Source organism: Neoarius graeffei, chromosome 8, assembly GCF_027579695.1.
Source record: "Neoarius graeffei isolate fNeoGra1 chromosome 8, fNeoGra1.pri, whole genome shotgun sequence".
NCBI classification, from domain to species: domain Eukaryota; kingdom Metazoa; phylum Chordata; class Actinopteri; order Siluriformes; family Ariidae; genus Neoarius; species Neoarius graeffei.
The window spans coordinates 74,860,235-74,878,511 of NC_083576.1; the positions used below are offsets into that span (position 1 = coordinate 74,860,235).

The 18,277-nt window shown below is 45.3% G+C and overlaps 1 protein-coding gene across 1 annotated transcript in view; it reads right to left on the minus strand.

Annotated features, from left to right (window-relative positions):
• The window catches only part of snrkb (SNF related kinase b), an 86,647-nt gene extending 69,766 nt beyond the window's left edge, over window positions 1-16,881 (minus strand). Inside the window, exon 1 of the mRNA XM_060928249.1 lies at window positions 16,643-16,881. The gene's annotated coding sequence lies outside the window, so the exon portion shown is untranslated. The remainder of the gene's footprint in view (window positions 1-16,642) is intronic.
• Window positions 16,882-18,277: the final 1,396 nt, after the last annotated feature.

Below are 18,277 nucleotides of genomic sequence, written 5' to 3' on the forward strand. Positions count from 1 at the left end.
GGATAAACGCTAATGAACGAAATACATCAATTAAACTCTTGACTTAAATGTTCTTATGCTACTTCACATTGCGCTGTAACGTACTCCACTAGTATTTGTAATTCTTGCGCAAGTGATTCTCCTCGCTAGCGCTTCTGATTCGGAAAGCGATATACTCTTACAGGAGCAGCCGCTCCTTTTAACCAGAGCTTTTAACATGCAGAGCAACTGTGCTTCCTTCACTACAATATAATCCTCCTAAATTGGGAATATTAGGCTTGGGCATTAAAAGCATTAGAATGTAGATGGTTACTTGTTAAGTTGTTACATAATAGGGAGTGATAGCCTACTTTATGTTTGATTTGACTTTTTAAAAAATGCTGCAGGCAGCTCCCTACACTTGATTTGTTATTTAAAAACTACTTGAAGTTGGTAAGTCTTACTTAGTTCTTAGTGTAAAAAAAAAATCCAGAGTGTATTTTCATTTATTTTCCACTGAAAATGGTGAGCTGTAATATAGTAGGGAGTGATTTATTTTTTTATTGGTGAATATTTATTTTATTATTTTATTTCTCATTTTATTCTAACTAATGTTTGACTTTATTGTACAAATGCTGCTGGCATCTCCCTGCACAAAATTTCATGTTCAATTTTACAATTAAACATACATTTCATGGATATGAAGGTCTGTGTCAGTGTGTGCTATGTTTAATTTCATGTGAATTATAATGTTTACATTTATCGGTTGCACATATCGGTTATCGGCATCCCAATTCCATAATAATCGGTATCGGCCCTGAAAAAAAAAAAACCATATCGGTCGATCCCTAATCAGAAACCCCTTTAAAGACCTGGATCTTATGCCGCTTTTCCACTACAAACGCGGCTGAGTCGGGCTGAGCCGTGCCGTGCTGAGTCGAGCTGAACGGGGCTGTTGGAGTTGCATTTCGACTACAACCGCGCTGAACCGTGCTGGCTGGAAGTGGGTGGACACATTGGGTGGAGTTAGCGAAAGTGGGTGGACGTCACGTGATGTCGTTAAGCAGCGCAAACAGTGACATCAGTGACCTTTTAAGCGGTAGTCTCACGACCCGGATAGTAAATAATAAACATGGAGTCGTTAGTGTTGCTGGTCTTGGTACTGTGGCTTGTTGTCACCGACAACGCCAACAGATACTGGCAAGAGCGTATAGATGAGGCGAGGCGCATAAGGCTTCAGAAATTCTCATAATTCTCCTTCTTCCGGGTTTACGGTGTTTACAGATCCCAGCGTGCTCGCGGGGCGTGTGTGGGCATGTGAGGACACTCCTCACCAATCAGTGCACAGGGGAGTGTCTGCTCACGCCCCCAGCCTCACTCGGCACGGTTTGGCTCGCTTCAGCCCCACTCCAAAACCGTGCGAGTTTTAGGGGCTAAGCAGGGCTGAAGCGAGCTGAGTCGTGCTGTTTTTTGGTAGTCGAAACGCGAGCCGTGTCGGGCTGAAGTGAGCTGAAAAAGGGTAGTGGAAAAGGGCCATTAGTTAAACAAGACAGAGAAGTGATCACGGCGCATTGTAACTGTACGGCTGGGGAAGAATTTTGTCACGACCAAAGTCAAGCATATAGACTTTGTGAGGAGTAAACAAAGAAACAGCTGGGGACTTTAGCGCTTCATGACTAAAAAAAAGTACCGTAAAATAACGACACGTAGCAAGAAAAGTACTTGGAAAACACTAAGGACATAGCTGAGAGGGAGATGCAAACCTTTCACCAAGTGATCACTGCAAACTCGAGCATGCTTCGACTCGGCTCCCTTCGATTTCACTGAGAGGTTTGAAAGCCACCTTTCTCGATGTCTTTTTGTGAAATCCTGTGTTCGTTCACCTTTTTTTTATTAGTTCACGGGGAACCCTGAAGAAACTTTTACCAGTTTCACAGTTTGATCAAGTCGAACAACCTAAAACAACGCAAGCGTAAGGCATTTTTCATGCGAGCAATGCAGCTTCTCCATACAAACGCTTTGTCAACTGAGCTTTGGTAGACCACCAGCTAAAGTTCTGAATAACTAATGAGGTGGATGTGACATCACATGAAACCCAGCAAAACAGTTTAGATCCTTCAGCCACATTCGTCCTGTTTTTATAGACGACGAAAACTGTCCCATCGCTGATATACACTACCGTTCAAAAGTTTGGGGTCACTTTGAAATGTCCTTATTTTTGAAAGAAAAGCACTGTTCTTTTCAATGAAGATCACTTTAAACTAATCAGAAATACACTCTATACATTGCTAATGTGGTAAATGACTATTCTAGCTGCAAATGTCTGGTTTTTGGTGCAATATCTCCATAGGTGTATAGAGGCCCATTTCCAGCAACTATCACTCCAGTGCTCTAATGGTAGCCTAGTAAACTAGACCCACCCGCCTAGCGGCCAAAAATATTTTTGCCTACGAGTGGGTCTAGCCTCGCACCATATCAACAAAACACCCCGGGCATCAAATCGTGCCCGCCAATCACAACGCAAGGTTTTTGTTTGGATTCTTTGGGCGGGCTTTTGCAGGAGTGACGACAAAGCTGCGCGACGCTGGAGAAAGCACAGCAGGAAAGATGGCTACGGCTAGTGAACAGCGCGCGTTTGACTTCGCTTTGGAATCAGTTTTAGAAGAATTAGACTTGGAGTTTTCGTTGAAACATGAGCAGGAAGAGGCTCTCCGCTCATTCCTTTTCAAGAAGGACGTTTTCGCTGTTTTGCTGACCGGCTATGGCAAAAGTCTGATCTACCAGCTGGCTCCGCTCGTAGCCAAAAGGATGGGCTAGTTTGTGCAGTACGAAGAATTAATAAACAGCTTTGAAACATTACTTTTTGATTGTTATTTATTTTCCCGTTATTTTAAATTTGAGGGAAATTATTTCACCAACAACACTAAATAAAAATAAAAACTCTCAAACAGTTTAAGCAAACCCTTGAAAAACACTTGGGGAAAAAAAAGTGTATGTTAAGTATGTGGTACAGACTCCAAACTTGTGGTCATTATGTCCAAACTTCTTAATATCTAGAACCTGTTTATTAATTAATACGCATTTTGAAAAATTATTTATTTCAAGGCCTCCCCCACTGCTTTCTGTCGCTCTGACTACGTCACAGTCACTGTTGCGCTGATTGGTCAGAGCGTTGGCCTATACGCACAGAGACAGTTTGAAAGACAGCGGTTTGTTCCTCCTACCCGCTTCGGAAATGTCTACGGATTGAAGCCAGACTAAATATTCACATTTAGTCTGGCTTGCCAGGCTATTCTAATGGTACAATGTGTTTGCTCATTGCCTCAGAAGGCTAATGGATGATTAGAAAACCCTTGTACAATCATGTTAGCACAGCTGAAAACAGTTGAGCTCTTTAGAGAAGCTATAAAACTGACCTTCCTTTGAGCAGATTGAGTTTCTGGAGCATCACATTTGTGGGGTCGATTAAATGCTCAAAATGGCCAGAAAAATGTCTCGACTATAGTTTCTATTCATTTTACAACTTATGGTGGTAAATAAACGTGTGACTTTTCATAGAAAACACAAAATTGTCTGGGTGACCCCAAACTTTTGAACGGTAGTGTAAAGGCCCTTTTCCACTACCCTTTTTCAGCTCACTTCAGCTCGCTTCAGCTCACTTCAGCCCGACACGGCTCGCGTTTCGACTACCAAAAACCAGCACGACTCAGCTCGTTTCAGCCCTGCTTAGCCCCTAAAACTCGCACCGTTTTGGAGTGGGGCTGAAGCGAGCCAAACCGTGCCGACTGAGGTTGGGGGCGTGAGCAGACACTCCCCTGTGCACTGATTGGTGAGGAGGAGTGTCCTCACATGCCCACACACGCCCCGCGAGCGCGCTGGGATCTGTAAACACCGCAAACCCGGAAGAAGAATAATTATGAATTACGAGAATTTCTGAAGCCTTATGCGCCTCGCCTCATCTATACGCTCTTGCCAGTATCTGTCCGCGTTGTCGGTGACAACAAGCCACAGCACCAAGACCAGCAACACTAACGACTCCATGTCCTCCATGTTTATTGTTTACTATTCGGGTCGTGAGACTACCGCTTAAAAGCTCACTGAATCAGTGACATACAGAGCATCGTGGACGAGTTCGCGGAGCGCAAGGCTCGCCGTATGCCCTTCAAATAATGCGCGCAGTAGGCTATTGATGTTTTATTATGAGCCATGTACAGTATGTCGCCTAATGTTTTTTTGTTTCTGAGTTACATGTTCGTTTGAAGGACTTCATGTACAAAATAACATAGTTGCACCCCGGAGTGTTGAAATTGGTAAACACAGTGCATTCAGTGAGGTTTGCACCGCCCTCCTTTTACTTCTGACTCTTCCTGTCACCGTTGCAACCTCTGAGCGCTCATTCGTATGCCCTTCAAATAATGTGCGCAGTATAGGCTATTGATGTTTTATTATGAGCCATGTACAGTATCCTAATGTTTTTTGTTTCTGAGTTACATGTTCGTTTGAAGGACTTGATGTACTAAATAACATAGTTGCACCCGGTAGTGTTGAAATTGGTAAACACCGCAGTTGCGGACATTTTGTAGCCTAAAATGATGTTATGATAAGCTTTAATAAAGGGCCCGGTCATTTGCCCCGCCCCCGGCCCGGCTCTGACTTGTTCCGCCACTGTCACTGATGTCACTGTTTGCGCTGCTTAACGACATCACGTGACGTCCACCCACTTTCGCTAACTCCACCCAATGTGTCCACCCACTTCCAGCCAGCACGGTTCAGCGCGGTTGTAGTCGAAATGCAACTCCAACAGCCCCGCTCAGCCCGACTCAGCTCGACTCAGCACGGCACGACTCAGCCGCGTTTGTAGTGGAAAAGCGGCATAAGTTGCTATTAATGTGCTTATAGCGTTCCTGTTTCAGCCACTGCTTTTTTTATTTAAATTTTATTCAACCAGGCAAGTCATTAAGAACAAATTTTAGCTTAGCGTGAGCTGCTGTTAGTACAGCCGTGAACAGTTCAAGTGCTCTCAGAACTCTGTAATGACATTTTCACAATCCATACAGTTCTACTACGACTGTATTTAAAACTAATGAGGGAAAAAAAAAAAAAAAGGTAAACAATAGTAATTTAGCAAAAGTACTGCAAAACACACTCCATCCAGCCGTTACAGTCACTTTTATTACAAGTTTCACCCATGATTTCTCCAGCATTAGCTACAGGAATACGGTGGATATACCGTAATTCATACAAAACGTGGGAAAAGAAAAAAAAAAAAGGCTGTCACAGAATTTGTCAGAGAAAGAAAGTGCATGTGTGTGTGTGTGTCCGGAGGAAGGATAAGGCTTTCCTTAGTAGGAAACAGTCTGAATGTCAGATACTACGGAAAGGAAAGCCTTATCCTTCCTCCGGACGGACACACACACACACACACACACACACACACACGCAATCTCCATACAGGCATGCAGAAACACACAAGATGCACATAAATGAATACCGAATACAGGTACCTGCAGATGCAAACATGCAGACACACACCCACCCACCCACGCATCCAAATACGCACGCATTCACACGTCCTCCACCCCTTCTGTGGTTCCCTCTCATGAGCTCAGTGCTACACGGCACATCACACAACATGGCCGCGATGCAGCAGCTACTTTACACTGGCACACATACACAAAACACAAAGCACCAGGTTGCACATGCGCACACAGACGTGTGCCGTATATTTCACCAACAACAATCACAAAATACACAAACACAAAAAGCACACACAGCCTGACTGGAGGCTCAGTGTGACAGGCGGCATCAGGGGAGAAGTGTGAGATGACTCATACTGTCTCTCTCACACACAGAGAGAGAGAGGATTAGACAGAAGAGAGGAGTGGGGTTTCCTCTACAGGTATGATCTCATCGTCAGTGTTCCCATCATAAAGTATTGATGATGATGAGGTCAGTGTGGTGATGGGAGAGCTAACAGCAGTGTGCATAGTACATTAACACTAACACACACACTTTTCCTTCTGAAATGTCTGCGATATCTACAATAACGCTGAGCTGTGCACGACCTGCATCATCCTATCATAATCTTTATCAAAAATAACAGACCGTTTAAAAACACACAAGCTGGACAGAGTTTCTCTTCTCACATTCAAGTCTGACTGTATCTTTCGCGTCATGTGCTACTGGTAGCTTGACAGCCACATTCTCTATTTTGTTCGGTTATGTCACTTATACCCCTTTTCCACCAAATCAGTTCCAGGGCTGGTTCGGGGCTGGTGCTGGTTCACAACTCGTTCAACTTGCGAGCCAGCTGAGAACCAGTTTGCTTTTCCATAGCTCACGGTGCTAAGGGGAGCCACGTCATTACGTCGCTGTTTACGTCAGTTACGTCGCTGCGTTTGCATAAACCTTGGCGCGAATATCGAAGCAACAACAACACGGAGAAGAAGAAGCAGCAACAACAACAATAATGGATGACTTCACGTTTGTACAGCTTCTCGGCGCTTAAAAATGGTGACCTTTCGCGGTCTTGCGATTATTGTTGGTTTTAACAACTCCGCCCCCTGCTGACGTAAGCGGTTCTTTCCTCTGGCCCAGCAGAGAGTTGGTGCTAGCCTGGAACCGGTTTTTCTGGCTCCAGAGCCAGTTCTTTGTCAGTGGAAACAGAAAACCCGGTTCCAAACTAAGCACTGGCCCCGAACCAGCCCTGGAACTGCTTTGGTGGAAAAGAGGCATTAGTTAACACAGCACTCCGTGTTTGCAATTTTTAAAAGAAGAAACCTTTATTTGTCACATGCACACTTCAAGCACACTGAAATTCATCCTCTGCATTTAACCCATCTGAAGCAGTGAACACACGCACGCGCACACACCCAGAGCAGCGGGCAGCCACACTAGAGCGCCCGGGGAGCAGTCAGGGGTTAAGTACCTTGCTCAAGGGCACTTCAGCCCTACGTTAACCTAACTGAATGTCTTTAGGGGAAACCGGAGCACCCGGAGGAAACCCACGCAGACAACATGCAAACTCCACACAGAAAGGCCCTCGCCGGCCGCTGGGTTCGAACCCGGAACCTTCTTGCTGTGAGGCGACAGCGCTAACCACTACACCACCGTGCCGCCCATCAGAACAAACCAATTCTGCTCCTTTCCGATTCCGATGGCCAGCTGGTATGTTTGCTTTAGCTGAAGACGTGCAAGTGCGTGTTTGTCAGATCACCATAAAAACATATAAACCCACTGTTACGCTTTCAAATCAAAATTATTTTTGGAAAAAAAAAGTCAGTCAGATATAATTTTTCTTTCTCGTGACCGAGTTTCCCAAATGCATCACAAGCCTGAGATCATCTTAACTACGAAGTTCATTATGATGCGCACTTAACTATTTATGAATAATCTTGGTCTTGCGATTCTTTTGGGAGACTCAGCCCCGGTTGGTGGACTTGAGGGAAAATATGCTGCAAAATAAACTGCTGCATCAGCAGCCTAGTCAAGTTACTGCTGAGCAACGACGAATAAAATAAACTGGCAGCCCAGATAAGCAATCTGGCTTATCTTACCATCCGAGTCCAAAAAAATAAATTACTTGTAATTACCTTGTAAATTTAATCTGGCTCCAACAGTGAATACACTCATCGGCCACTTTTCGCAGTTATCTCAATCAGCCAACCCCTTGACAGCAGCACAATGCATCAAATCATGCCGATACAAATCAAGAGCTTCAGTTAATGTTTACTTCAAACATCAGAATGGGAAAAACTCTGATCGCGCAGTGTGACTTTCACTGTGGAATGGGTTGGAGCCAGATGGACTGGTTTGAGTTTTTCAGAAACTGCTGAACTCCTGGGATTTTCACACCCAACAACAGTCTCTACACAGGATGGCGCAAAAAACAAAAACAAACAAACAAACCATCGAGTGAACAGGCGACAGTTCTGTGGGTGGAAACAAACGCCTTGTTGATAAAAAAAAAAAAGAGGTCAGAGGAAAATGGACAGATTGGTTCAAGCTGCCAGGAAGGATATAGTAAAGCCTAGGTTACAACCGGCCGTACGTGCGTCTACGGCCGGTGTTCTGTAAAGTTATCCTACCTCTTGGATTTGTCCAGTTCAGCTGGTCGGGTTGGCGGCACGGTGGTGTAGTGGTTAGCGCTGTCGCCTCACAGCAAGAAGGTCCTGGGTTCGAGCCCCGGGGCTGGCGAGGGCCTTTCTGTGCGGAGTTTGCATGTTCTCCCCGTGTCCGCGTGGGTTTCCTCCGGGTGCTCCGGTTTCCCCCACAGTCCAAAGACATGCAGGTTAGGTTAACTGGTGACTCTAAATTGAGCGTAGGTGTGAATGTGAGTGTGAATGGTTGTCTGTGTCTATGTGTCAGCCCTGTGAGGACCTGGCGACTTGTCCAGGGTGTACCCCGCCTTTCGCCCGTAGTCAGCTGGGATAGGCTCCAGCTTGCCTGTGACCCTGTAGAAGGATAAAGCGGCTACAGATAATGAGATGAGATGAGATGAGTTGGTCGGGTTCAATGCCCGAACTGATGATCACATCATCAGTTTTTTTTTGGCTAATCAGACACAAGGTACGCCACCACTCTTGCCGGAGCGGTTGGGGGTTAGGTGCCCTGCTCAAGGGCACTTAAGTCAATCCTGCTAGTCTGGGGAATCGAACCAGCAACCTTTTGGTCCCAAAGCTGTTTCTCTAACCATTAGGCCATGACTTCCCCTTAGGATTTGTCCTACCAAGCCTACTGCGCATGCGCAGAACACATGACGTCATATCTTGGAATTTGGACCGAGTTTTGTCCTACCGATCAGCTGGGCTGATAGAAAATCGGTGAGTATTTCATGCATTTGCCGATTTTTATGTTTTGTGCATATTGGTCGAGTCTTTGGCCGAGTCAAATAATTTGTAATGACTTGTTTTGAATAATAAAATGGTCTGTATGAGAACTTGCTAATTCTGTCACGCATTGGGCACTGTGCAGTCAAAGTTATGACGGGGCATCGTTTCGTTTGTTTATAAAATACTGTATTTTATACGTTTCTGAATTGCAAATATGCCTACATTACGCATTACAAATGCGTGAAATACTCACCGATTTTCTATCAGCCCAGCTGATCGGTAGGACAAAACTCAGTCCAAATTCCAAGATATGACGTCATGTGTTCTGCGCAAGCACAGTAGGCTTGGTAGGACAAATCCAAGAGGTAGGATAACTTTACAGAACACCGGTCTACGTGCAAAAAATGCAAGAAACGCACGGAGGGCGCGCGTGTGACGTGCTGATTTTCGAGCCGTAGACTGGCCGCTGACTGGCCGCAGAGGTTCTTTGTCATGTCAAAACAAACTCTACGGGCGCTTACGTTTTTTTCAGGCTGCAAGACAAACTTACGGCCAATGTGCGTCTTTCTCCACGAACAAAAAAAAAAAAAAAAAAGCAGCGATTTGGGAAACGCCAAAAATCGTACGTCCGGTTGTGACCTAGGCTTAAAGGCCAATTTATGCTGACAACCCAGTCCTCGCAGATAGCGTCGCAGACAGTGTCTGCGTAGCCCCCCCACCTTCGCAGACGCTCTGCGCGCACCTCCCAAAAATTGTGACCACCGCAAAAGCCTCGCAGACAGCGTCGCAGACAAGAGGGCTCTGATTGGTCCACTCTACATCCGCTGTACACGCACTTCCGCTTCCCTACTTTCCCGGTTTGTTTTGTTTTCACGACCGGCATTTTTAAAAACACGAGCGAAGATGGAGCAGCATGAAGAGCGGTTGATCGAGGAAGTACGTACATCTATACGACTCCAGTTCTAGTCATTATAAAAAAAAAAAGTTCTAGTCATTATAAGTAACCGGAGGATAAACACTCCACTAACCACACCCACCAACTACTCCTAGCGACTTCGCGCCCCCTTGCATTGTGCCGGTGAATAACATCGCGCACGCCTATTACTCCCCGCTCAACGATAAATTACAACTGTCTGCGAAAAGCTATCTGCGAAAGCCTTGTCGCAAGAGCATGCAGAGGCCTTAACTCAGAGCGACTCTTTACAACCGTGGCGCACAGAAAAGCATCTCAGCATGCAACAGCAGAAGACCACATTGGGTTCCAGTCCTGCAGCCAAGAACAGGAAGCTTAGAATCAACAACAAGTTCCTATTAAAGTGGCCGGTGAGTGTACCGTATATATTCAATATACACAGAACACATATGGTTAACTGAACTGGATAGAAAAAAAAAAATCACAAACTAATATAGCTAGCTAGTATTTCCTGAGAAAAAAAGGCTCAGGCCAGCATCAATGACTCCAAAGCAAACTTTCAAAGCAACATAACTAAAATTAATATTTCTACATAAATTCTCACTATAGTGCTTAAACCCAGTGCTGCTGCTGGAAAAATCCCTGCATCGTTTAGGAATATTTTTAGACGCCTGCTTATCATTTTACATTTTCGCATGAAAGGTGAGCGCCAATATGGCCGCCATGTTACACAGAACATCAACGATCCAGCTGTCTAAAATATCTCCTCGCTCGATCGTTATCTTTCAGTTCCCCCTTCAGCATCTTTCTTTATCCGCATACTGAATATTTACATTGGTTTTGAATTTGTGGGACGAGTCACTCATCAAAAACACTGAGTTTTGCTCATTATGTTCAAGATATGGCCCTCAGAAAACTTACTACACTCAGGCCTACCTTCTTATTCCCTACAAACCTGGGTGTATTTATTACCGGTATGTGTTTTGTACCATTTGGTTTTTGTACCAAATCATTTGCTCACTAGCTGTAAGCAGCGCATCGAGGGTTTTTATAAGCGTCCGAGTCTTTCAGACGTGTCTACAAAATGGTGCGGCTGTCAAAGTAGTGCACTTTGTAGTACGCCAGTGTCTAAAATCGATGCGTTTGGAAAGCTATCAACCCCCGTATCCGTTATTCACTTCCTTTTTCTGTCTTCTTTCTCTCGCTGCGATATTTTAGTTTCCTAGCATCTGTGATGAAATTGCAGTGAGAGCGCTTCGCTTTCTCACACAACCAACACACACACACACACACACACACACTGCAGCATGCTGCTCTCAGCAGCTCGAAGGGATGTGTGTCAGGATGTTGTGTCCATACTGCACAGTCTCTCACACACACACACACACACACACACACACACACACGGTCTCAGTACAAGGACTGCAGTTGCAGAATTATGTTCCAAACAAACATCGACACACACTCCCTGACCGATGCTGTTATATAAACACACACACACACACACACACACACACACACACACACACACACACACACAGCTGCTGAGTGTGGGAAATGGCGCGGATTGCTCCAATGCAGCAGCAACAGCATCACACAACGCTACCTCTATCTCTCTCTTTCAAGTCTTCAGCCTTCAACCATCACCGCTACAACCAATACTACCGCCACCCCACGTCTGTCCTTACACCCGTCCCTACTGTCATCACTACAACCATCCTTACCACGCTGCCTTCACTCGTCCCTCCAGCTGCACCTACGACCATCCCTACGTATAGCTGTTCATCTCACACCAGCACATTACTGTAGATTAATCCTTCCAATGTTCCCCGAACCTCAATCGTGTTTAATTAACAGATCACTTCACACATACCCTTACTGTACATTAATATTTAATGAATACTGTAAGAAGGAGTTAATTCAACACTACATAAGCTCATTCAAATGTTTCTATAATAAGTTTATTCAACTCAACACGCCATTTTAATAGTTGACTCAAGACTGAGTTAATTAACGATTTAGGTACTATCCCGGGCGGCACGGTGGTGTAGTGGTTAGCGCTGTCGCCTCACAGCAAGAAGGTCCTGGGTTCGAGCCCCATGGCCGGCGAGGGCCTTTCTGTGCGGAGTTTGCATGTTCTCCCCGTGTCCGCGTGGGTTTCCTCCGGGTGCTCCGGTTTCCCCCACAGTCCAAAGACATGCAGGTTAGGTTAACTGGTGACTCTAAATTGACCGTAGGTGTGAATGTGAGTGTGAATGGTTGTCTGTGTCTATGTGTCAGCCCTGTGATGACCTGGCGACTTGTCCAGGGTGTACCCCGCCTTTCGCCCGTAGTCAGCTGGGATAGGCTCCAGCTTGCCTGCGACCCTGTAGAAGGATAAAGCGGCTAGAGATAATGAGATGAGATACTATCCCCCCCCATTTTTAAAATCAATCAATAGGATCTGAATGATTCACGATTCTCATAGACCCTGTCCTCATTTCACCCCATGGATGCAAAGCTCCACCCCCAAAATGAGCTAGAATTAGCAGGTTAACTAGAGTTAGCATTGAACAAGGTAAGGACTGTCACAACAACACTTTTAAGCGTACTCAGATATTCAAAATCTTGGAAGCCGAGAATGCAAATCCATAAACCTTCTCCTCAGCATGATGTAAAGGGGTAAAGAAGTAGTGCTGGGGGCGTGTCTGTAGAATGATTGATAAGACAAACAATCCAAACACAAACAACCATTCATGAAAGGATGGCAGGTTATTAAGTGGGTTATATTTCCTCCCTGGCAGCACGGTGGCATAGTGGTTAGCACGGGCGCAGATAGAGGGTGGGATTCGTCCCACCCAGATTTAAATTCACCTCGTTCGGTCCCCCCCACTTATAGGGAGGAAAAAACGTCTATGCTGTCTTTCTTTGCATAAGGCAAACCTCACGGAAAAATCAAAAGACTAATTACCATTCGGTTTATTGAGGTGCACAGCAGTACATACATAGTTGCAACAACTCACATAAAACAAAACAAAGACTGATATTCGGCTGGTTGAGCTGCACAGACTGCACAGGTTGCGAGCTCGGTTGCTATGGTTACCCACAACAAGTTTGACAGGCATATCGGGGACAGCTCCTAGTTCAGGACCCCAACACGGCATGATGAAGGGTGCCAAACCGAAAAGGCAGAAAACGATTGCATCGTTTTTTCAAAAAACAACGACTGTAAGTAAACTGTGCCTTACTTTATCATATCACCTTGCAATTTTTTGATAGTCTGTTCAAAGTAATGTCGTAGTGAAAGTAAAATCGTATGGAGTAGAGATGCCTTTCTGGTAGCCTCCTTCTTTCAGTGGTAGCCTGTAGATACAGTGCTCAGAAGGCAGTTTTAATGTTTAATCTGGCGTTCCCTGCCATAATTTCAGCGAGCATATTGTTTCATAAGGAAACTTTGCGAAGAGTTGTTGACTGACTGCCGCTCACGCAACACACAGGCATAGTTAGAAAGTCAACACATGTTGACAACACATGTTGGGGATGGGGTTGGTTTGCTGGCAGCTTTGTCCCTCCCAGTTCAAAAAACGTATCTGCGCCCCTGGTGGTTAGCACTGTCACCTCACAGCAAGGTTCTGGGTTCAAGCCCAGGAGCTGACGAAGGCCTTTGTGTGTGGAGTTTGCATGTTGTCTGCATGGGTTTCCCATACATGTCAACCAAACCTGTATAATCAACCTCCAAAATCCGTATTTCCCTTATAAAATCCGTATAAGATGCAAATTAAAATAATTTACCTAAAATTTGAATGATAATTAACAATGATATATCCCAGTTACTTTTTATTCAATATTAATAACAATAAACCTTCAGAATGAATACAAAGCTCCAATGTTTGACAAAAACACAAAGTGTCACTCTAATGTTCTGAATTGTACTCCATGACAGCTTTTTTTTAGCACTCTGCACCAATACCTCACTAGGCTGCATGTCACAGCAAGTGTCTGTGTTGATCTTGCCGGAGTGCCCATTCAGAATCTTTTCAGTCCCTAGTGAAAGTCGCTCAGGTGGAAATACGCGTTCAAACAAAATGTTACTTCCCGGTTGGCGGGATTCTCGCAATGCAGTGTGCGCATGATCAAAAGTGGAACGAAGTCTCGCTACCACAAGATAACGCGCGATTTCATAAGACTCTTTACTGGCTGTGTGTGCTTTCTGTGGTGTACAGTACGTTTGTAAATGTTATGTGCTCTTTTATCATCGTGGGAATTGATTATAGCTCTAAATAAATATTGAAGTTTTTTTAAAGAATCTGTATAACTTTATTTGTACGCCCGTATACTACGTTTATTGAATCAAATCCGTATAAAATACGGACATTCCGTATAGGTTGACATGTATGGTTTCCTCACACAGTTCAAAAATATGCAGGTTAGGCTAATTGGCGGCTCTAAATTGACCGTGAGTGTGAATGGTTGTTTGTGTGTCAGCTCTGCGATGAGCTGACGACTTGTCCAGGGTGTACCCTGCCTCTCGCCCATGGTCAGGTGGGGTAGGTTCCAGCTTGCCCTGCGACCCCGCACGGGATAAGTGGTTACAGATAAAACAAACAAAAATTTCCTCCCTGGAAAAAAAAAATGGCATAAACTCGTCTCATTCGTCTCATTATCTCTAGTCGCTTTATCCTGTTCTACAGGGTCGCAGGCAAGCTGGAGCCTATCCCAGCTGACTACAGGCGAAAGGCGGGGTACACCCTGGACAAGTCGCCAGGTCATCACAGGGCTGACACATAGACACAGACAACCATTCACTCTCACATTCACACCTACGCTCAATTTAGAGTCACCAGTTAACCTAACCTGCATGTCTTTGGACTGCAGGGGAAACCGGAGCACCCGGAGGAAACCCACGCGGACACAGGGAGAACATGCAAACTCCACACAGAAAGGCCCTCGCCGGCCACGGGGCTCGAACCCGGACCTTCTTGCTGTGAGGCGACAGCACTAACCACTACACCACTGTGCTGCCCCGGTGTACAACAACCATTTTTTTTTTTAAAATACGAATGGAACTTTAAAGGTCCCATGGCATGGTGGTTTGTTGATGCTTTAAACGGGCTCGTGGAGGTTTCCGGATGTTATATCCGCAGCCTTTCTTGAAATGAACCCTCGGCACATAGATATAGCCTCCTGGGAGAAAGCACCATTTCAGCGCTTTTCCCAGTGTGTCGTTTTGCTAATGAGAAGCAGGAGGCGGGGAAGGGTAAAGGGTGGGGGCAGGTCTTATCATTAATATTCATGACATATAAACGTGTTACCTCTGATTGGCTAACAGCACTGTGACGCTACCTCCAGTGGGTCAGAACAAGCGGATGTGGGTGTCTTACTATGGCGAGAGAGAAGGAACAAACCGCGAAGGGAAAAATACCGCGCGCTGACGTCATTAAGGTGTGACGCGAGGAAATAAAATAAATTCAACAAATGTTTCGGTTTTTACTGAACAAACAAACAAATAAAATGAACGAGTGACTTAAAAAAAGAATGTGGGTGTCTTTGTAAAAACTGTTTTGATTGGCTATTATAACAGAGCATGCTGCATGCTTTTTGGTTTTGTAGCGCAGAGTACCTGGCTAACTGCAGGAAGCGGTTAGCTGCACAGCTAATGTAGCCATTGCTAGGCTAACGTGGCATCGATTTTAAAACACGGCAAAACGACTTAACAGTTATACACTTACTTGTTCGGTGTTTGTGGCTGATGCGGCAGGGATGCTTGGTACGGACCCAGGCTTCAGTGACTGTTGATGTGCAAAACCTGCCCTGTACTGTCCCAAGTTGTGGAAACATTCATCAGGAAAATGCTTCCAACAAACATACACCGTCTTAGGTAGACTCGACGGCGTATTATTGAAGTAAATAAAATTAAGCCACTGTGTCTTCAGGGGCTCTCCCGTCGGCAGTAAAAACAGACTCCTTTCTGTGTTGTCACATCCATGTACAGCACAACTTCCATGTTTCGCTCACTTAGGTGATGCCATGTTGTTGTGTCCTCCCTCTATGGTCTCCTCACTACAACTGGGTGGGCAATCCATACGGTGGGTGGGAATCCAGAGGGGGGGCGTGGGGATCATCTCCCTTGCTGACGTCGGCAAGGGAAGAGCTTCTCAACGTGCCGTTTTGACGCGCCATTCTCAAATATTGGGCATAGTTTGGTTTACACATTATGAAATTTCTAGCCACCGGGGTGACTTAAGAAGGTCAGAGGAACTCATTTTAACGTTAAAAAACCTCAAAGTGAAAATTTCATGCCATGGGACCTTTAAGTATAGCAAGAACAAAAATTGTAAGGGTGGCGCTGTTGTTTATTTGCTCTCTCTCTCTCTCTCCCACACTTTGAAAACCCCTGTTATAAATAATCTGACACCAACGAAAAATGTATGAAACCAAAGTTTTTTAAATTCCAAATGCGAAAATACAATGGTAAAGAACAATAAAAAACTAAAAAGAAATAAGCCCTCGGGACCCGACTATTGAGGGGCCCCTGGGCCGGGGGCCCCTGGGCCGGGGGCCCCAAGCAGTTGCCTGTTCACAAGCTGCGCGTCTGAATACCTCTCCTGCTGGACTTTTTTTTCATACATGTTAATACTTAATTTATCTCGAACTTCTCTCTATTTTCTATTCTCTGTTTATTCTGTAATGATGCTGCTGGAATTTTTATTTCCCTGAGGGACCCCCCCAAAGGGATAAATAAAGTTCTATCTATCTATCTATCTATCTATCTAAAACAGAATGAAAATCAGTGCAAGTTCAAATGCATGTTAAATGTCATTTTGCAACACACAGAGTCCAAACTGCGCACATCTCCACTGGCCAGGACAGAGAGAGAAGAGGCTCAGTGCGCCATATTGAACCCAATATTCATGGGATTAAAACGCAGCTTGTGCGTGTGTGCGCGTGTTTAATAACTTACCAGAGCGACACGCAGGCTGTGTATGTGTTTACCGAGCATCCGCCGCCTCCTCTGCAGCTCTGACCACAAAACGCTCCTTCAGCTTTCTCCAGGCGTCTCCTTCCTCCTGGTCCTGACACACAGAGCCTCGGCCCGGCCCGGTTTCAGCCGGAGAAGGTGGAATGAGAGAGAGAGAGAGAGAGAGAGATGTTTGTCTCAGATGTTGTTCAGCTCCTCAGTGTCTCTCCGCAGTGCTCGAGCGCACCAGCGCGCCTGCTCTTACGTCAATGCATTCCAGCTCAGCCGCGCGAGCGCGCCTCGACAGTATGAGAAGCCAAAAGAGTCAAAAAATGTCGAGACTCTCGAAAGAAGAAGAAACTATTATTTTTATCACATGCACCCTCCATCCGTAGCCTGGGAAATCCCATGCTGCTTTGCACAATCGTTCCGATCTGAAAAGACAGCATGGAAACTACGGTCTAAAGCAGACCTGGACATTTTCCGGCCCGCGGGCCGCATCCGGCCCTTTGGTTCATTCTGATCGGCCCGCGTAAGGTTAATTAGAAGTTACAAAATAAACGTATTTTCTAATTTTACCTCATGACTGAATGTGCATTGCTTTTATTTCGAAGTTGTGTTCAACAAAAACGCAATTGCGCGACATGAACATGACATGAAATCCCACGAAACCTAATCCCGCGATAACTACTTCCGTAATTTGTCCAGACCAACCACAAACTTGTACGTCATCCTTCAAACGGTCCAGCCAATCACATCGTGTGACGTCACCAGCAGGCGCCGGAGCCGATCTCCGGCGAAAAGCACCAAATGAGGTGATTAAACTACAAATGTGGGCATCATGTTAGCGCTGTCGCCTCACAGTAAGAAGGTCCGGGTTCGAGCCCCGTGGCCGGCGAGGGCCTTTCTGTGCGGAGTTTGCATGTTCTCCCCGTGTCCGCGTGGGTTTCCTCCGGGTGCTCCGGTTTCCCCCACAGTCCAAAGACATGCAGGTTAGGTTAACTGATGACTCTAAATTGACCGTAGGTGTGAATGTGAGTGTGAATGGTTGTCTGTGTCTATGTGTCGGCCCTGTGATGACCTGGCGACTTGTCCAGGGTGTACCCCGCCTTTCGCCTGTAGTCAGCTGGGATAGGCTCCAGCTTGCCTGCGACCCTGTAGAACAGGATAAAGCGGCTAGAGATAATGAGATGAGATGAGATGTGTGCATCATTATTATAATATGATGCATCTTGCTTGATATTTGGAGTAGAAAGACAATATTGTGATGTCTTTATTGTGTTTTGGGGTGAATGTGACTGAAAAAAAAAAGGTACAAATGTTCACATTTTGTTAACCATTGTTTTGGAAAATTTGATTGAATAAATGCCATTTTTTGTAAGGTAACCTCGTTTTTTCCAGACTCTTACCAGTCTTAGCAGCTTGTAAAAACAATGTTATTTATTGCTTTATATAAAGAAATACAATTAATATTATGCAGAATTTAGTTCAGCCTTTTGGTCCGGCCCTCCACAAAATTTTCTGTTTCTCATGTGGCCCCATGGAAAAAATAATTGCCCACTCCTGGTCTAAAGGCTCGCCTGAGTTAGGGAGCCAATCAGAGAGTGGGGAGGGGTGGAAAGACGGTGACGCGTACTA